General features: G+C 40.3%; 1 long non-coding RNA gene across 1 annotated transcript; it reads left to right on the forward strand.

The window, feature by feature from the left end:
* Positions 1–14580: 14580 nt before the first annotated feature.
* Positions 14581–15237, forward strand: LOC105935043. Its single transcript, XR_001166746.3, has 4 exons — positions 14581–14641; positions 14780–14842; positions 14920–15006; positions 15109–15237. It is a non-coding gene; the product is annotated as an uncharacterized LOC105935043 (long non-coding RNA).
* The last annotated feature ends 3570 nt before the right edge of the window (positions 15238–18807 follow it).

Consider the following 18807-nt stretch of genomic DNA (forward strand, 5'->3'; position numbering starts at 1 on the left):
ATGGTTGATTTCATCTTCTTCTGAAATATCTTTAAATCCCTTGCCAGACACATAAACTGCCACAATCGTCCCTCTGTAAGTCTCAGACAATGCTTTGGATCCCACCTGTGGTGTTTTAAAGGACTGTTGAGAAAGGTCAAGTTTAAGCACCACTTTGTTTGAAGCTAAATATTAAAATCAAAACTAATAAATCATCAGCATAAAGAAAAACTTTATGTTCTTGTTCTGTGTGAAATCTACAAGTCGCCTAAATGGTCAAACAGCATCTGAGGGATGTCACCAAGAGTTTAGAAAATCAAACAAATCATGGAAGACTGACAGAACAGCCCTCTAATGTGTCCCATTAAGGGTGGAAAAACACAAAAGCCACATTGATGTAACTGTTGGTAAAATGTTCTTCAACCTATGAGACAGTACTTTGGCTAAAACTGTAAGGAAATAGTTCCATAGAATGCACACTCCAGTAATTCTTTCATTTTGTTGCAGTAAGAGTTTTAGACACATTATACCAAGATGTTGGCCCTTTATGCCCTTTATGAAAAAGTCATCATGTACCATTTTTAATGGTGATTTAATGTTTCACACTTTCTATAGTTTCTCTTTGTGACCACAGGCTACATAGTTACACTGCTTGGCCAGTTTCTCCTTCTCACTGATGGTCAGTTCCGTAGGAGCTGTAATGTGTGTGGTTACACGCTGAAACATAAGCTACAATCACAGTCAAAAACTTCACAAGTTGTCAGTTTATGTGGTAATATTTCACTTCCCTTCCTCACAGCTATCTCAGTGTAAAGAGCCTTCAGCCAGGGCTTCTTTAGCGATGTATTTTCTCCGATATAACCTACCATGGGAGTTAGAGCATTCTATTTATCCAATTGTAATATTTTGTGACAAGACTGACTACCTATAAAAAAGCCATAATAAGAAAAATCTTGAAAATATTTCTACATTTTAGATTTTAGGAAATTAGGTAGTATTAAAGTTTTCTCAGAATTCTGTTTCTGCTGGAGAATACAACAACAGCTGTGCATAACAGCTGTGCATAATGCAACCTGAAGAGCTCATTTCTACTAGGCCCACTGGTTCCAAGCCAGATGGTGTGAATGCACCCTTTCTACTTAGCAACAGTTGAAAAGGTTGGTTTGGATTTATTGAACATAATGTTGCTCCACAGAAACTAACCTGAAGGTGCTTTCATTTAAATCCTGCTTTGGGCAAACGGATCTGTAAATAACTTTCTCAGAGATGTTAGGGATTGTCTGAACCATCAAGGGGCAGAGTTGTGTTAATTCTTTAATAATAAGAGTCAAATGAAGTGTGTGACTTAGATCATACTATGACTTAGAGACGTAGAGACCTCCAAATGTGGTCTCTTTAGCAGGATATTTCTGCTGCCTCAACTAATTTATTTTAGTATTCAGCATAGTAGATAATAGTTCATAATTTTTTTGATCCCAAAGATGTATTTCCATAGTTTCAAGTCAGAGAAATGGACTTGGAACTATGAAAATACATCTACATGTTAGTTTCAGATTTCCAGCACCAACCTCAAAACCTAATATGGCTGTTGTGTGTGCAAAAGAAAACATAGTACTTTTCATATGCAGAGAACTCCATTACTATCGACTTGTATAACTAAGTGTAGCTACCCTGTTCACTCAGTCCTGTTAACAGAAAATGTACTGATTTTCTAAATTGCAAATATAATACAGTAAAGTTGGGTGTCACATTATTCTGAGTGTTCAACGTAGATTTCTGAGGTGAAGGGAGCACACTTTTGTGCCCGATATGTCAGGCTTTTAGCTAGGAATTGCTGAGAGGGAGTACACTAACCCAGTGTGGTCTACAACAGAAAGCACACCGTAGGCACAAGGATTGTAGGGGATACAAGGGTACAATCCTTGTGCCCCTTCTATCTCCTACAGGATGAAAGAAAACCAGTCAGTATCTGGTGTGGCCACCATTTGCCTAACGCAGTGGAACACATCTCCTTCTCATAGAGTTGTTCAGGTTGTCACTTGTGGCCTGTGGAATGTTGGTCCACTCCTCTTCAATGGCTGTATGAAGTTGCTGGATATTGGCAGGAACTGGTACACGCTGCCGTATACGCCGATTCAGAGCATCCCAAACATTCTCAATGGGTGACATGTCCGGTGAATATGCCGGCCCTGCAAGAACTGGGACGTTTTCAGCTTCCAAGAATTGTGTACAGATCCTTGCAACATGGGGCCGTGCATTATCCTGCTGCAACATGAGGTGATGTTCTTGGATGTATGGTACAACAATGGGCCTCAGGATATAGCTACGGTATCTCTGTGCATTCAAATTCCATCAATAAAATGCACCTGTGTTCTTCGTCCATAACAGACAGCTGCCCATATCATAACCCCACCGCCACCATGGGCCACTCAATCCACAACATTGACATCAGAAAACCGCTCACCCACACGACGCCACACACACTGTCTGCCATTTGCCCTGACTAGTGTAAACCAGGATTCATCCAGGAAAGAACACCTTTCCAATGTGCCAGACACCAGCAAATGTGAGCATTTGCCCACTTAAGTCGGTTACGATGACGAACTTGAGTCAGGTTGAAACCCCGGTGAGGACGACGAGCATGCAGATGAGCTTCCATGAGACGGTTTCTGACAGTTTGTGCAAAAATTCTTTGGTTATGTAAACCGATTGTTTCAGCAGCTGTCTGACTGGCTGGTCTCAGTCGATCCTGGAGGTGAACATGCTGGATGTGGAGGTCCTGGGCTGGTGTGGTTACACATGGTCTGCAGTTGTGAGGATGGTTGGATGTACTGCCAAATTCTTTGAAACGCCTTTGGAGACGGTTTATGGTAGAGAAATGAACATTCATTACAAGAGCAACAGCTCTGGTTGACATCTGTGGCATTGTGCTGTGTGATAAAACTGCACCTTTCAGAGTGGCCTTTTATTGTGGGCAGTCTAAGGCACACCTGTGCACTAATCATGGTGTCTAATAAGCATCTTGACATGGCACACCTGTGAGGTGGGATGGATTATCTCAGCAAAGGAGAAGTGCTCACTATCACAGATTTAGACTGGTTCGTGAACAATATTTGAAGGAAATGGTGATATTGTGTGAGGGCAAAAGGTTTTAGATCTTTGAGTTCATCTCATAAAAAGAGGGGCAAAACCAAAAGTGTTGCATTTATATTTTTGTTGCGTGTATATTAAATTGGTTTGCTTTCAGAGTGCACCTCACAATGTCTCTTTTTTATTCAGTCCTTCTCATTCTGTCATTTTGGACCCTACAGCAATATAAGCAGCATTTGTTTTCCTACAATCATAGATGAGCATAAAGGTGAACAAAGAAACAGAACTCAGCAGTCCTCCCTCTCCCTAGAACCTGGCCCATATTTAACGAAATGTCATGTCCATTAATATTCCCATAGGCAGCCCCTCCAGAGAATGTCTGGAATATTTCATGGAGTATTGTGCATGTGTCAGATGGCTTTGGCTTCTCGTAGGCCACAGAAGAAGGAGTATTTCATGGTGCTTCTACCCCTCCCCCACATGACAACTGTCTCTTCCTCTGTGTGTGCGACCACCTATCCCCACCTGCTGACCTGCATTCTGCTCCTCAGCCTCCGGCCTCATCAGCATCACGAAAGATGTTGCTCTTTTTTTTTTTTTTTTCTCTCTCACACACATATGGCTACTGGAATAAAGGCAGCACTGTATCCTACAAAACCAATGATGATGTCAGCTTGTTATTGACTCTCCCAGGTCTGAATGACTGAGCAGAAGATAGGGGGTGGGGTGGAATCTATCTATTGCAGTGTGGTGACCAGCCAAGCACAAATGAGCTGTAGTGTGTGTGTGTGTGTGTGTGTGTGTGTGTGTGTGTGTGTGTGTGTGTGTGTGTGTGTGTGTGTGTGTGTGTGTGTGTGTGTGTGTGTGTGTGCAGTGTGGGGGATGGGTGGGATCCTGCAGTCCTCGTTTCCGCAGACATAATCTGTCCCAGTTGCTGCACACCTCTTACAGTTTACAATAAACTCTATGTGCCCCTCCCCCATCTCTCTTCTTCCATTGCTCTCTCTATCTCCCTCTTTCAGTGTGAAGATGGATGATTCCATTTTAAGCAGTGTAGTAGATATGCATATGGACATAGAAGGTTCAAAGATTAGACAATAAAATATTATGTAAAACGTATGTAAAATGGCCTCATTTGCTAGACCTGAGTGCTTACTATTTCTTAGTTCTCCACACAGTGCTGCATTTGTTAGTCGTCATTGCCCACACATGAGCCGCACAAATGAGACCAAGTAGGGATTTGAACAAGTTTAGCTTGTGCTTTTTTAAACAAAGAAAAACAATTATCCTCCAATAAATAAATTCTGAGAATGATTAGGTCAGTTTAAAGGAATAATGTACATTTATATTGAAGCAAAGTTAAGTGGAGTTATCATTTGTAGTGGTTCCCAGCTTGTAGTAGAAAGATCTCAATTTGTAGTAAAGTAAAGACACAGTCGGGGTAGCTGGTCAGATAAGTCCCCCTTTTCAGCTGATTCTAACAATTTACCACCTCAGAATGAAATTGTTCATGTCGGGGGGGTTACAAGCTACATTAGTGAACACACGTCCACAAAAAGCTGTTTCTTCAGCCGAACAACTTCTGTGTTGCTTCTCATGTACAAACTTGTTTTATCAGCGCTGACTTGTGATTTAACTCTGTGGCCTAATTACTGCTTCCCAGTCCTCTCTAGACTCCATTTGCCTCCAAACCTCACATGACTTAAATTTTGTCTTCTACCCTCCCATAAGGGTCCACGAGGGGATTTTCCTGACTACTTTGGCTGTGCAATAATAATCCTATTCAAATGAGGGTGCCAAACACACAACAGATGAAGAAAACAATGGGTCAGATTATAAGCAGAAGAAGAGCAACAACGAGTTTGTTTGAAAGAAGTACAGTGAGGAGAGATTTGCTCTTTTCCCTCTGGGAATCATTTCTTTTTCAGAGACAGCAACAGTGAAAAAAATGCCTCTTCATTCTGATGAGAAATATCTTTATTCTTTCTTTTTAGTTCTATTCTCCTCCTCCTATGAGGAGACAGTGTATAATCCAGCATGTTATTGCCCCATGTGTGGCTTTAGTGAAAATTGTATAGCAGTGAGAGGAATAAGGTTGTTGAGTAAAGCAGAGTGTGAACAGAAGCTAGCATTAGACTTCTGGAAAGACCCCAACCTCCAAAATCTTTAATCTTGTGTATTGTATAACCCTCCACCTATAAAATGAACAGTTTTTCTCAGAGATGATTTATTGACACTCTATGTAATCAACACAATCAATTAGACTAGCCTAATGATCTTACTGCTTCAACTGTTTGTTTCACATGGGGTTTGTTTTCTTTGATAGTAACATATCAGTCTTCATTTGTTCAGCCATAACATCATGAATTTGAACAAAGCCGTTCCCTTGAACACGTATGAAACTCCAACTCTCCCCTTGTTTTCCAGATAGTCAGCCAGCAGTGTTATATTCCATTGTATGAGTGCTTTGGTGAGATGCATAAAGATTTACACATCTGAGCTGCTCCCACACACCATTTATTAGTTCTTTACACTCTGACTTCCTTGTGTGCCCTCTATTCCAAGGACTTCTCACCATTCATGCATTTACCTGAAATATTCCTGCAAAGGTTTTGTCTTTTTTATTTGATCCCTGCACTTAATATAAATTAACAGTTCTTTAAAGGTTTGAATAAATGATAGAACTCACGCTGAAACCTTTATTTCATGACATAAAAATTGTATTCTTTAGCGAGCATTCAATCTCAAACACGTTACTTTATCAGCCATTGAGGCTGACTGCAGCCTGGTCTACTGCTAGTGTGTGTGTGTGTGGGGGGGGGGGGGGGGGGGGGGGGGGGGGGCATAACTATAGCAACCACATCAAATTCCTTCCTTATCTTATATTTATTTTATTTTTCCAGAGCAATTTTATACAGGCTCCAGAGAGGTACAATGACCATTTCAAATAAAGCTTGGATTTCAACAGGTGGGGAATTGAAAAAGCTCCTGTGACTGGAATATGTTCTAACAGGCTGAGGCCCTTTCAGTAATATTGATACATTTCTTTTTCCATTAATAAATAACCTCAAAGACTCATAGTTTAGAATTTATAAATAATGTAGTAAATGTAGTAAAAAGTATTTTTTGCGTTTGATGGGAACCAAAACTGTACCAGTGCAGTGACTCAGAATAGAATAAAATATCCTTTATATCCATTAGTGGGGAAATGTCCCTGCAACAAACTGACAGGCAAATGGAAGTATGTAAATTCACATAAAAGCAAAATGTAATAACCCAAAAAAAAAAAGGAATTGATAAACTGTACGGTAAGGGCAAATTTACAATAATACCCTGAGTTTTTAGAAACAACACACCTAGATTCCAAGATAAGGTACCAAACGGTTGAAGTGGGAGGTGGACAAGATGGATTCTTGTGTGTTTGTCAACACACAAATACTGTGAGAATTCATCTTGCAGGAAAGGTTAGCATATAACAGCAGGAAAGTAAAGAACTAACTGAGTTTGTTGGGAGAAGTGATGGTTATAATGGTTATAAGTTATTAGATAGTTATAACAACTGAAGGATCTGTGATAGTGCTACTTAGTGCATCTAAGATGCAGCAGTCTGTCACTACAAGAGCTCTCCAGCTTTGCACCAGCTCCATGCATGGTGTGGGAGACATGGTCCATCAGTGATATTATTTCTTCCTAGGATGGAACTGGCCTGCCAGATAAGCTTATCCAAGCACTTCCTCTTAGATAAACTGCTGCTAAAACAAACTACACAATAGAAGATGGCTGACGTCACCTCAGAGTCAAAGAGGTCTTCTCTGACCCGTCCTTCAAAGCAAATCAGTATTGTCCAGTCCAGTTTATTGTTCAGTGAACACTTGTCCTTGTACAAGTCCACTATCCTGGATGTTCACCGGTGGGTGTCAGTGTGGTGGGTCTGCACCTGTTGAAATCCACCACAAGCTCCTTGGTTTTCTCCGCGTTGACCAGGAGATGGTTCCACAGGCACCATTGCACAAATTCCTGTGTCCGCTGTCTGTACTCTGGGTCAATGGCAATTATTGGAGAAGATCTGAAGATGCTAATCTCGGAAGTAGATGGAGAAGTCTGCCCTGTAGAGAGTGAACAGGAATGGTGTCAGAACAGCTCCCTGTGGTACCCCTATAGTCCACAGCAGCCTGTCAGAAACGCAGTCCTGTGTCCTTTCATACTGTGGGTGGCCAGTGAGGTAGTCCAGTATCAACCGGTATAGGTGATGGTCCACTTCTGACAGCTCCAGCTTGTCCCCCCGAGGTCCTGGCTAGATGGTATTAAAAGCACTGAAGACCACAATCCTCACTCCTCTTCCAGGCTTCTCGGCAAGACTTGTAGGCCTTAATATGCAAAATGTATTTATGAAATGAAAATATGTTGAACCTCAAAACGAGGAAGACCCTCACACAGATGGAGTTGTGGGACGGCTGGTGTCCAGAGGCATCTTGCATGTGGTGCTGTAGAAATTGTGGTCTGGTCTGGTCCCTGTACCCAGAGTAAGAACTGTCTGCAGTCTTATCACAAAGACATGTTTTCTAGGTTGGACTCTGCCACAGCTTTCCCTTTTCATCATACAACAGATGGAAGATGGAAATATCACAACAAAACAACAACAATAGAAACAGCTTGAGTCTACACAATGGTTCTAATAACAAATTGGCAATAAGGCAAGGTGAGTTGTGGGTAAGGACCCATGGCAGCATGTTCTTACCATTTTTTCCTTGATCATTTTCATAAGCTAAATTAACTAAGAGTCATCAGATCTGCTTTCTAATAATAGAAAATTAAAAGCTTATTTTATACCTTCCATATCCCACCATCTTGATATATATATACCATCTTGATATATATATATATATATATATATATATATATATATATATATATATATATATATATATATATATATATATATATATATATATATACTTTGTGTCTATGTTTTGGTAATGTAATGCTTATAAGAGAGATTTTGTGGCTGTTAATGGAAAATTTGTTTGCCAGTAACTTTTAATGGTTAAATAGCCAAATATTTGTGCTAGCGTGTTTGTATTTGTGTAAAACTAAGCTTTAACTTGAGTTAATTCTTAGGATTGGACCTATGTATTTTGGGTGATGTTAGCTTCAAAACAAAGTTTCTTCTAATCTTTGACATTTGGTAGCAAATCCATATTATTGACAGAAATAGAGTCCCCCAAAATCTAATTTCGCTCAGGGTCCCATGGAGGCTTGGACCAGCCTTGGGCAAAAGACAATGAGAGAAACAATAAATAAAAACTAACACCTCAAAGAAGAAAGGAGGAACAGACGAAGGCCCACATAAAGCAAGGAGGGGAGTTTGAAAGGAAGGATTTCAAGGATGGAAAGACAAATGTAGCCTAGGAGGGAAGGAACATTTAATGAGAGCCTGTAGATACTGACCTGGATAACACTTAAACTCCATATTTTTCCAGACTGATTAAGAGTCTTATAGGCTATTGGGCAAAGAACCTGTCATTGATTGATAGCTGTGGGAGTTGAACAGTTTGCTGGAAACTTAGCATCATAAAATTAAATGAAAATAGTAACAGAGCTTTCATGCATCATCTTTGTATACAGTAATGTTGTTTAGGTCACGGCTGACCGTCCATCAACTGCTGTTTGTCCTGTGTGTTGCTGTGTTGGACTGGGGATCTGATCTGGTTGTACCCCGCCTTTCATCACAGCATGGTTAGCTAGATCCCCCGATTAATGAACAGGAGAAACCTCTAGCTGTTCTCAGTCCTACCTATCTGAAAACTCTACAAGTCAAATTTAAATATCCCATCACACACTAACAAACAATCATTTTCGCCCACAATCATCCCTGCCGTCATTTTAGGTTCACGATACACAAAAAAATGTGTGTTTTTGGATGAGGCAGGAAACCAGTATCTCTGAGGAAAACCCACACAAGCACCGGGAGACATGCAGCCCTTCTTATTTCAGGATATACACACAGGCTTTCAGTTTCGCTGTCTTTGATTGAGGACATGAGTTTACCATCACACTTTGCATCACTTACAGAAATCTTTACATATTGACTGACTGCATGCTGAACCAACCAGCAGACAATCATAGCTTTAATGCATTAACATTAGCAAACACAGCCTAATTTATCTCGGGTTAGCATGGGCCTTAATACTAATGACAGCTCTGTGGACAATGGCGTTACAGTTCAGAGCTGGTCATAAAAATAGCACACTAAAGGCATTCTACGTACTGTGGTCAAACTTCATCCTCAGAGGCGGTGGTCCAACGCATCGGAATCAAATGGCTGAATGACCTCCTCAGCATGTACTCAGCTTCTACAGAGTCCTGCTAATGACCTAATTATTTGATTTAGGTGTATTGAAGCAGAAGCACATCCAAGAGTTGCAGCACAACAGTCCTCTAAAATTGAAGACTGAGACCACTGATGTAAATGCACTATTGTGCATGTTGAATGAAATAGTTTAACATTACATCTAAAACTACTTCATTCTGTACTTACTATTTTGATATATAGCCAAAATATAAAATATACACATAAATTTGTTTTCAAGTGCTTGTGGCACAGAATATTTGACCCAGTTGCTGTTTTGATCTGTCTGTGTTATTAACACCTAAAAAAATAAAATAGAAAAAGCAGAATTTGTCCTTCTTGTAATATAAGGATGTAGCAACAGGTTGGAGGGGGAGCCAGAGAAAACCTCCAGTGCTTTTTTCTACACCTCATTACCAGGACTTTAACTCATAGGAATGTGAAAAGGGAAAAATATTTGCAGTTTTCAAACGTTTTTAACCTTGGTATATCATACGTGACCCATGCCTAAAGTTGGATGTTTTCTTTTCTTTTCATCCTCACCACAAATTACACAGCCATCTTTGTATCTGATTGAAAGTAGACTTTTGTGATTCACAACAAATTGTGTTAATCCTAAAGTAATAATTCAGTGAAAGTTTTTTTCTTTCTTTATTTAATGTTATATTCGCTTTTTTGTCTTCACTCAGCAGACAGCGTATCTGTCTGAGCTGGATTTCCTGGTTGCAAATGTTAATGTGTAACTGGGTGAGCTGGGATCGATGAGGTTATTAAATGGGCCGGCTTTCCCTTCAGTCTTATCGGCCAGATGAGGCAGAACACGCGGCGCAGCTCCCTTTTCATTGGTCAACACACAAAACACTCCTGAAAGAGCAAGTCATTTCTTTCTGTTCTTCTTCTCCCCTGCTCACACACATCACACACAAAGGCACACGGTCCTTCCATACCCCCACCCCCGTCTCCATCTCTGCTGCGATAAATAATTTAATCAGTTAACAGAAACAGCCAAGCGTGCTACTCCGTGCTCTGCTGCAGAGGGTAGCTCAGTATGTAGAGAAGAGCCATTGTCAGGCTCCAAGAAGCAGTTCTATGGAGCCATGCTTTGTTGAGACCTTGTTATTGTTAGAACATTAAACATCTCAGAGGTGGCAAGAGGTATTACTTGTCCTTTGAATGTTTATGCAGTTCAGAGCTTTTAAAAGTGGTATTTTTGGATGTATCCTCACATGTTTTTGGGGAAAATTAAATGGTTATATTGTTGACTTGTGGGAGGAGTAGATCAGTTCTAAAGCCCCAGAGGCCAAGTTCCCATTGCTGTATCTGTCTTCCTCAACCTCACCCCCAGCCTGCTGCACAATTCACAGAGAACTTCAACGCTTGCTGCATTGCAAATATTCATCTGGTTTTTCTGGTGTCTGGCAGTCACTCAAAACAGGGGAGTAAAGGTCACCAGATAAAAAAAGATGCCTTGTAGACACATTAAACACCACTCCCAGCACATGATGGAGTATGATAGGGGTCACAGTGTGGGTCCTTCCCACATCGCATGAGGGGAGGAGGCCACACTGTGCTACTGTGCAAACTCTTATGGATTGTATCTCCATCAAACAGCGGCACACATAGTTCTGTACAATTTCTATTTCTCCCCATGCTCCTTTTGCAATTGATTTAATAAGATGCAGGGAAATATGTCATTTTTATTGGTTTGTGTTGCTAATAGCTGTCCGCGCCATAACAGTTGACATATCCCACGGGTTTTTCAACTTGCAACTGCAGCACTCTACTCTGATACAACATAATTCTCTGATCTCAGCTCCGACTTCTGGGACAAATATAATACATTATTTATGCATAATGTATATGTTTTGTTTTCTTACAGTAGGTATTGCAGAACCCTAAAACACTTGTTTGTACAATTCAGATGCAGGACCTTAACCCTTCACAAATCCATGTGGCATCCATATTTCTCCCAGCAGCTGGTATCAGCCAGACTACAGGTTCAGTGTAACATCTATCTGTTGTCATTATAACAAAGGCATATGGCCGGATCTGGACTGGTGCTATAAACTGAAAACATGTATTGATGATGAGTAGACCCATTTTCAGCTATGGGCTTCTTGGTTCTTGATATGATTGTGAACGTCTGCTGTTTGTAATAATACAATCCATCCATCCTTCCACTCACCCATTCATTCATTCATTCATTCATTCATTCATTCATTCATCCACTCATCTTCAATCTAAGGGCAATTAAGAATGTCCATCTCACCATTTTTGGATGAACTCTTGAATCCAAGGGATGGATTTGCAAACTCCACAAAGAAAACTGCCAAAAACCCAGCGGGACATGGTGCTGCATATACTTTGATGATCAGTACTTGCCATCTACACTCTTTGAAGGGGTCTTGCTAAAGTTTGCTGAAACAGATCACTGACATTTAACAATGATAATTAATTTTTTTAAACACTAAAAAAGGTGTCTTTTTGACTCAAGTCACATGTTTCTGACATGTTTCACCCTTTAGAATGGGATATGTCCAACACACATTTTACAACACATGCACTTAACATTGACTCAGGGGTGGGGTGCCCAAGTCCAGTCCTCAAGAGCTACTATCCTGTACCTTGTGCCTTTGTTCTTCAACATACCTCAATCAACTAAATGTCTCACTACTACCCCTCCACAGAATTGGATGACGATGATAAGGAAATTAAGTCACTCCATTCAGGTGTGTTAGAGAAGAGAGGCAACTACTGTAAAAGTTGAAGGATACTAGCTCTCAAAGACTTGGGGTCAGGCACCCCAGGCTTTGTTACAACACCAGCTTTCTGTGGTTCCACAAAAGCCCACATCTGCATGGAACATGGCTGACCAAGTATTTTTTTTTTTTTTTTTAATGACCTGAGGCAGCTTTAAGAGGGGCCTATAGCTGAAACAATAAGACAGAATAGTTTTGAAAAAAAGGCTGATGGCTTAATATTTCCCAACATGGACACCAATCTCTTCATATGGCAAAGTCAGTGATTGATTAATGCTGCAAACATCAATGTCAACACAATATATAAGCACACATTAAATCACTGTGGGTAACGCATTTTAAAACCACTATTTTACTGAGAAAAGTAAAGTAAAAAGATTATCTTAATGCTTTGTTGGTAAAATTCCAGTGTTTTGTGCTGTAGACTAACATAGTCATTCATTTGTGATTACACATTCCATTAAGAGATTATGTGTAGGTGTTGCAGGTGGTGGGTTTTAATACATTGTGATAATAAATTCAGTGATTAATGTATGCATTCACTGCATTTTTAGACTTGTGGTCAGCTGACTTAACGAGTTTACTGCCACTTTTGTAGTGCCAATAATAGTAATCTCCAAATTTAGGGTTAGGGAAACCAGTTCTCGTTAGGAAAATCTGGATAGGTTGAAACTGACTTGTAGAAAAAGGGCCAGGGTCTATAGCTCACATGGAATTAACTGAGATTTCTTCTCTAATGTCGACTGCTGCAAATGTAAATTCGTTTAACATGACTGCAATGAATTGCATCATTTTGCAGGGGAGGGTGGCTAGCAGTGTTGCCAGATAGAGTCAATGTTAATAACCGCCACAACACAAAAACCCGCCCAGTCAAATAATGTTATTTTTACTGTATGGGCAGGTCTGAATGCACATCAATACAATGTTTCAAAAGCTGCAATCCAAAAAAACCTGCACAGAGTTATTTTCCTAAAGACCACACAACACAGCAACAACAAATCCAGTGAGATTGTAACCTGACACATCCTGTGTTTGCGGATCAGATTAGGCTTCAAAAAAAAATCTTCTTTCACATTCAAAAGACACAAACTATGATCAATGTGCACATATAAATATGTAAAGCTTAATTCTCCACAACATTTAAAATCATTACTTTTACTATGGCTGTTATGATTTCTTACTTTATTGAAAAATCCACTGTTAACTGCAAGGCTGAACATCTGAACGCTGAACTTATAAATCACTGGTTGTGATTTGTGATCAGTACATGGTTGAGTCAAAATTCCCCAATATCTGCTATGAACCAAGGATTAACAATGAAATTATGACGTTAATAGGTTAACTCAAAAACCACCTCCAAATCTGGCTATAAATCCGCCCAAATTATGTCCACCCGCCCTAGGAAATTATACCCGCAAAATAAAAATGAAAACCGCCCAATTGGGTGATTAACCGCCATAATCTGACAACACTGGTGGTTACGTTCTGCTTTAATGGCAGGCTTAGGACAGCTGTTGTTAGGAAGAAGATCTAAGCAAAACAACTGGTCCTCTATACATAAATTGGATGTATCAATGGATCTCTGATCCAAAGTTTTAGGTCCAAAGTTTTAGGCACATCCCTCTATGAAGTAACCCCAGGGCAGCTCCAGGATTCACTGGAGAGCAACAACATCCCTGTTAACATGAAAACCTTATTAAATTCCCCAGAAGGATTTTGGTTTAGTTCCTAGAGGGATGTCTGTATCCCCTCATAGAGTTTTCAAACTAACTGTGGGAAAGCAAGAGACAATGGATAGATGGATGGATGCTGGATAGATTGTTTTAACTGACGTTTTTGTGATTGCATGTCATATTATTTTGAACAGCATTAAGTAGCATCATGGGGTCGCAATCACAAGACAAAGACTTTGCAATATTAGTACATTTATCTAATGCCTAGTAATCTCTTGCTGTATGGATTGCAATATTATGCAATACAGTTCTGAATATGGAAAGTCAGGTTTAGAAGAGAAGGATTCAAAAAACAACTTTCCTTAGATAAAATGTTAATACTCTGAAAATGTCATCATGGAGATAATGAACAAAATCAAATCAGATACATTTTCCCCCAGAAAGCATCATAATTTAGCTGAAATAGCATAAAATCTCTTATTGATCAAAATAAACATTTTGAGTATTAAATTTCCATTTCTTACATTCATTATTTGATACTTCTTGTTGAGAATTGTTTAAAACAACATGTAAAAAGCTACATGGAACAAATGGCATGGCTCTCAATAAGCACTGAGTGAGTATAGTTGTCTGACCTAAAAAAAAAAAATTAGGAGCTGATGAGCCACAGCTGTAGTGCCTGCAAAGAGCTGTATTTAAGCCTCAGGTGCTAGTTGACCCTTGAGTTGTGGCAGGAACCATGGGAGGGTTGTGGCTTTTGGGTGTTTGTGCAGTTGCAGTATGGCTTAAAGGTTTGTGTGATTTCCTCATTTTGTTGTGTTCATTCAAAATATCTTGGTGTTTCAGCACTCAATTTGTGATCTCAGAAGGTTGCTGCTATAGTTGTGAAGAGATTCCTATTAAAAACAAATATGCTATTGAATTCACAGGGTTTTGTTTACCAATTGATCATAATGGAGGAAAACACAATGAGCCATGGAGGATTGGGAACTGTAAGCTAAGAGGTTTAAGTATGCAAATTGTTAAAACAACCTTATTTCTGGCATAAATGTTAGTTTCTTTATTTCAGCCTTGTCCCAAAATGAAATTTCTCTGAGGAAACCGGTTGCTTTGCTCCAGTCAATGGATTCCAGGTTGCAGGGAAAAACAAAAGAAGGTAAATTGGTGCAATATCTGATAAGCTTTTATTTAACTTGGATCTTAAATGTAATTGAGACTAAAAGGCGTGTGAAAATCTAACAATTACTTGTTCTTTAAGTGCAACTGGAAACCAATGAAGTGGATGTGTCAAGCGACGCCTCCCACAACGTGTCAAGCGACGCCTCCCACAACGTGTCAAGCGACGCCTCCCACAACGTGTCAAGCGACGCCTCCCACAACGTGTCAAGCGACGCCTCCCACAACGTGTCAAGCGACGCCTCCCACAACGTGTCAAGCGACGCCTCCCACAACGTGTCAAGCGACGCCTCCCACAACGTGTCAAGCGACGCCTCCCACAACGTGTCAAGCGACGCCTCCCACAACGTGTCAAGCGACGCCTCCCACAACGTGTCAAGCGACGCCTCCCACAACGTGTCAAGCGACGCCTCCCACAACGTGTCAAGCGACGCCTCCCACAACGTGTCAAGCGACGCCTCCCACAACGTGTCAAGCGACGCCTCCCACAACGTGTCAAGCGACGCCTCCCACAACGTGTCAAGCGACGCCTCCCACAACGTGTCAAGCGACGCCTCCACAACGTGTCAAGCGACGCCTCCCACAACGTGTCAAGCGACGCCTCCCACAACGTGTCAAGCGACGCCTCCCACAACGTGTCAAGCGACGCCTCCCACAACGTGTCAAGCGACGCCTCCCACAACGTGTCAAGCGACGCCTCCCACAACGTGTCATCCTAGTCTTGTACTTTTAAATAAAAAAAAAGTTTCTCCCAATTCTTGTGTGGTTTAGTATTCAGGCATGCAGTAGTACAATGGTGCCATCTAATGTCACTTACCTCTTTCCAGGTTCCTTCCTGGACTTTACTCAACACCATTGCAGGGTCAAGCAAACGGAGCACAAATGTGGTCAACAATTTCCCCTCAGCAACACTGAAGCACAAAGATGTTCACGCTGCGTCTTTATGCACAACCCAGCTGCTGGTGTCTCCCTTTAGCTCAATGCACTTCTAGATTGTTAGTTTATAACATTCTCATCACCTTTCACAGCAACAGGTTTCTATTGCTCTCTTCAGTGCGGTGGTGCACTGCGGGGTGGGTGGATTTTACCCCCATTGGTGCGACGGATAAACAGTGGGGGGAAAATGCATAACTAAATACTGTAAAGGGCTCCTATAAAGGGAACAGGGGTACTGACAGGTCTGAGATGAAGCCCTTGATGTTACAAGTTCTTTAATATGACACTTAAGTGCGCACCCGATTCAAAGCGTGAGGCAGCATGCCCACCGAAGCGCCACTGATTCTATGTTAAAAACAAAAGGGCATGAAACACAGCTAGTAACTCTCCTATTGACTTTAACTGGCACACATTGCTACCAATGTGAGGACATTAAACGTGATTCACGTTTTGAACGGTGATAAAAACACCTGCTCCGGGGGGAAGAGGAGCAAGCGCTGAGGCACAGAAATACGGTGCATGTAGTTAAAAAATGCAGAATTAATAAAAACGTAACTTATAAACAGACCAAGTGGTGTTTTAAACTGCTTCTGGTTAGCAGAACTGTTTTATGATCCAGCGTGCAGCCATGACTGGTTCTGAATGAACCAGTCATCTGGCGAACTCTGAGCCACTTCCCGAAGCAGTCACGTGGTACAGCCGGGCAGCGAGGCTTCGGACATCATCGTTTTCGGCTCCTCCCCTAAATGAAGCAAGCTTCGATACGCGCTTTACGGAAACGCCCCCTCCATTACTCGACACGCCTCGAAGCCTCGGCACATCACGTAACATCACTATATAATACTTATACCTACAAAATAAGGTAGAACTGAATCCTCCAAGCTGTTTCCTAATTTACTTGCAAGATTTAAGGTTTCCCTCCCACCCTTATATGAAACACTTGAGCTTGAATCCTGTAGAAATTTGAATATGCTTCAAGAAAATCCAACATGACCAGCAATTTAAACTTTATGATCTAACTGGTCTTTAACACAATGATAAAAAGGACAAGGAACCTTTTTTGGAGTGTTTTAATTTCCAAAACAGGGCCATAGCTTTTCACCTCATTTTAGGTCTGAAATTTTACTGCCCAACACAGATGTTATGATCAAATTCCTTTCAGTGTAGTTCTAGCTGTTAAAGGTGGGCTATACAGGGGAATTAATCCAATACCAAGTAAATGCAGGGTCAGTATCACCAATATTTTTTACATTTAAGCTTAATGTATCATGAAACTGACCTGTGATTTTAATTTTATTACAATTCAATAATATGCTCAGTGTTTTTTTTTTTTTTTTTTCACCATACCTTTCAATCCTTATGTAGTTTTGTTTGTATTGTATGCACTTGCCTGTTTTAAATCTATAAATTTCCCCATTGTGGGATAAAGCTTTAGCTAATGTTATCTACCTGGATATTTTCTGAAGGTCTGGAAACACTTCTGTCAATGACGTCTGTCTGTGGGTCTGGGTCTGTTGTGACCAGGCACTGAGCGAAGTTTTGTCTCCGTTTAATTTAGGGTATTAAAATATAGCCAAACGGCACTTTTTGCATTCATGTTTTTCTGCTCCGGCTCTCTCTCTCTCTCTCTCCGAGTCTGAGCAGCAGTAGGGTGGTTGTTTTTGTGTCGAGTGGAGAGTGGGCGGCCCACAGACATATATACATAGACGCCTCATTGGGCGCAGGTTTGTATGTCGACATCACCGCCATATTGTATGTGGCAGAAAATAGTGAACGTCTATTGTCCCTGTGTATATGTTTTAAGTATTTAGATAGAAACATATAGATGGAGTTTACATATACTTCTAAAAACATATATAGAGATTATGAGATAGATTGGCAGCCAGATTTGCATTTGATCGATTTTTTGATCGGAGTACATATATAGATTTTGAAGTATTCTAAATAAATAGGTGTTTATAAGTATATGTCCAGATTATGTATGTGTATATACGTATGATACGTATGTATATATATATATATATATATATATATATATATATATATATATATATATATATATATATATACACACACACATATACATATATTTGTGTGTGTGTGTGTGTGTGTGTGTGTGTGTGTGTGTATATATATATATATATATATATACACACACACATATATATATCTGTGTGTGTGTGTGTGTTATGAATATAAAATTAAACTGGTTAAATTAAACATTGTGGTCTTCATTATTTCATAAAATCGTGTGAACCTTTTAAGATCTGGTATAGACAAAGTGAAGCAACAGACCTTTTGGGGGAGTATTAAAGAGACAAAATTACTGATATGAGAAAAAAGTCATAGGAGAATAAATAAAAAAAAAAGACAAAAGTGGTAATATTATGAGAAAAATGTCATTATACCAATTAAGAGGGAACATTTCCAGAATATTCACAGTTTGCAGAACTATCTTAGTCCTGGAGTAATAGGGCCAGGTTAGATTCTTATAATTACTTTCCTTCATTACTACATAAAATCAGGAGAATGAAGCCAAAGGGATACAAAATTAAACTCGTAATATTACAAAAATGAAAATATTACGAATATAAAGTATATTCTGAGATTAAAGTCTCTCTGATGCTATTTAAGTGACTGAGTCTAACTGCAGATTTCCCACATTCAACATGGAGGACGCTCTGACGCATCCCCAGCGTAGGCAGAATCCGCCCAACGAGTTGTCTACGTATATAATGTCTTTGGGCGGGCCAGGCTGGGCCTGCGTGGTGATTGGCTGGCGCAGCTGAGCCATGTGATGGTGCAAGCTGGTGACGAGAGGGGAGGGGGAGCAGCAAAGTGCTGT

Source organism: Fundulus heteroclitus, chromosome 9 (assembly GCF_011125445.2).
Source record: "Fundulus heteroclitus isolate FHET01 chromosome 9, MU-UCD_Fhet_4.1, whole genome shotgun sequence".
NCBI lineage: Eukaryota > Metazoa > Chordata > Actinopteri > Cyprinodontiformes > Fundulidae > Fundulus > Fundulus heteroclitus.